The sequence below is a fragment of the Olea europaea genome, chromosome 10 (assembly GCF_002742605.1).
Source record: "Olea europaea var. sylvestris chromosome 10, O_europaea_v1, whole genome shotgun sequence".
NCBI lineage: Eukaryota > Viridiplantae > Streptophyta > Magnoliopsida > Lamiales > Oleaceae > Olea > Olea europaea.
In genome coordinates this window covers 34,094,728-34,097,976 of record NC_036246.1, presented here as the reverse complement: position 1 = coordinate 34,097,976, position 3,249 = coordinate 34,094,728, and positions in this window count along the sequence as shown.

Genomic DNA, 3,249 nt, shown 5'->3' with positions numbered 1-3,249 from the left:
TGCTCGGTGATAAGTGCGTTTTTACACACTAATTTGGCTACAAAACATGACTAATGGTTGATCAAAAGGTTTGAATTATGGCTTAATTCTATGTAATTATGTTTTGTATGACTATATTGACGAATGTAGCGGAATTCAAGAGAAAAGAAATGAAAAAGGACCAAAAAGGAAGGAAATTCAAAGTATGAGGACTAAATTGTTATACTTCAATAGTTGATTTGGATCACAAAATGAAGATTAAAGATGTTACAGGTTCAATTAGATGCAATTAAAAGTCAAAGGGTTGAAAATGTAAGAGATATGGCTTGAAATAATCAAGAATTGACTTCGGGTGTTAAAATGCAACATTCGGGAGTTTTTTATAACTGAGCGATAGCCCAGTTGTTTAAAGTGGGCGACCACCCAATGAAAAAAATCAATTAGCGAGAAGAAAACTTTGGCCTGGGCGACTGCCAAGGTTTTGCCTGAGCAACAGCCCAAATCAATCGCGGCGAAAAATTTCTGGTTTCCTATTCTGACTGAAATTCTTGTGGAAACAAATCTTTGGAGGTATTTAACAACCCTAGGGCCATCCCTAACCTTACACCACACATTATAACACATTCAGGAGGATTTTTTGAAAGAGGGAAGAAGGAAGAACAAGAAGATTCAATCCAAGATTCAAAGTCTCACTTCAAGAATTTCAATAGGGTGATGTCTTTTCTTGATTTTTATTGTTGTGTTCTTCTTCCTATCATGCTAGGCTAGAAAAATCCATACTAGGAGATTGATGAACATTATAATTTGATATTTAATTCTTTGTTTCGCATTTTGACATTAAAACACGTATTGATTGTTTTGAGTGATTTATATGCATTTAATTGCTTCCATGATTATAAGCCTGTAATTGTGTGAGTTTTGTTGGTTTGTTTCATCTATTCGAAAGAAGAGGAATAAATTCGACAAGGTATAAATCATCGTAAGGTTCGATAGGGGGTAGAAAATATAAATCATCATAGGGTCTGATAGGCAGTAGAAATATACCTCTATGCTTTGCGTGAATCTCTAAGTACTTACAAAATTACATGCATTCTCGTATATTCACATCCGTCATAGAGATATAGGCGGGTGGTGTATGAGAATAAGTTCAATTCTTCTCGAGAGAGTGTGTGTTGGATAGATTTAGGAGTATTGATTCTTCAAAATGTTATCGTGTTGTCAAAGTGTGTAATTAAGGTTAAATTGAACATTACTAGAAAATTCGTGATCCTAGTATATCTCACATTTATTGAAAACATTTAAAATCTTTATTGATAAAATCTTTTAAATCGAATGAATAACTATTTCTTAAAATGAAATAACTTTGAATTAAAGTATACATTACTAAAATTAGAAAAATAAATTTATACAAAATTGTGATACATATCTTGGAGTGTTCTTATCGAACACGAACATGTCTTAAGAAGAGTATTCATGCCACTATAATAATGATTACGTTATCACTTCTATATCAAGTTGTCCATCTAAACCTTAATTCAAGTAAAAATCAAGAAAAAAGAAAGAAGAGGCCTAAGGGGGCATAAACTTGATGCAAGAGGAAGGCGTCCAACATAGCGAAAGCGAGGAGATAAATGATCAACCATATTTTGACTGTCTGATATTGCGAGTCTATGTGACAAGAAGGTTTGAATAACTCACATCTGGGTGCCAAAAGGCATGAATGTGTAATCACCAAAAGACATGTGCATTTTATTTATTATCATTTTCTTTTTCTTTTTCAACTTATTTTTTTAAGATTAAAAAATTAGCTATTTAAATAAGACAAATATTTATTAATGATAATAATTAAAATAATTTTTAATTGTCTTAGAATAATTGAAATAACTTTAGTAATTGCGCTCGGGCTCGTAAGGCTGGAGGTGTAATTTTATAGCATTATCATACTTCACACCTTTTAGAACATTGCTTGTATATATTTATTTAATTTCAAATTCAACTTTGTGGCAAATGCATAGGAACAAGAAGATTTTTTTCTTTCTTTATTTTGATTACATATTCATTATATCTAGTCATAACTGAATGTGCGTTGCACATAATTTTGAATTGTTTTATAAGCCTTGTAAAAATAATATTTCAAGTTAGGTTGTTATAAAAAGGGTAATTAGTACAAAATGTCTCTACCTTTTAATATTATTGTGTAAAACGTCTCTACCTTTCATTTTTTGGTATTTTCACCCTTATTTCAACGTTTCATTGCAGAAAACGTCATTTTCGCCATTTTTTAATGTAAAATGATCAAAATATCCTCCCCATTTAAATAAAACCAAAAAATAAAAAAATAAAGAATAAATTACAATCTTACTTCAAAATGTTTTAAAAAGTGCAAGTGAATCCAAATACTTATTAAAAGGTTTAATAGCACAAAACGTCCCTACATTTGGCCTATAGTGTGAAAAGGTCCATATGTTTCAAATGGGTGAAAAGACGTTTTCCATAACGAAACGTGAAAATAGGGATGAAAACACACAAAAATTGAAACGTATGGACGTTTTCCGAAATAAGTGTCAAACGTAGGAATTTTTTTGTTATTAGGCCTTATTAAAATATTTAAAAAAAAAAAATCTCTCTTCTCTTCTCCTCCAAATGGATTTGTCATGTTAGAAGTGAAAAACCCCGACCAACCATCACCCAAACCGTCAAACCTTCACACCACTGAACTATCTGTTGATATTTTAAGACCTTGAAGAGAGAAGCCATAATGAGTATAGTCGATTGCTGTGTTAGAAATGACATGGGTCTCTCCAGAACAGGTAATGTCGCCAGTATTTGCATTCGCAAGTTGGGTATCTTGGCTTGCAATTTCGAACAAATTTATTGGCATAAAGGTTTCAATGTTGGACATTGTATGGTATGTGTAGAGGGAAATGAGGGCTTTTCGATGGTATGGTGGTCCAACAGTTTGGGTGGCAGTTTGCTGAAGTTTTTTTGATTTCTAGGGTGGCTGACCTATTTAGAGAAGAGAGAGTGAGAGAATTTTTTTTTTTTTGTTATTTTTAATATTTTAATAAAGCCTAACAGCGAAAAAAATCTCTACGTTTGACATTTCTTGTCGAAAACATCCCTACATTTCAATTTTTTACATTTTCATCCCTATTTTCACATTTCATTCGAAAATGTCATTTTCACCAATTTGAAACATAGGGACATTTTGTGCTATTAGGCCTTTTAATAATTATTTGAACTCACTTGCACTTTTTAAAACATTTAGGA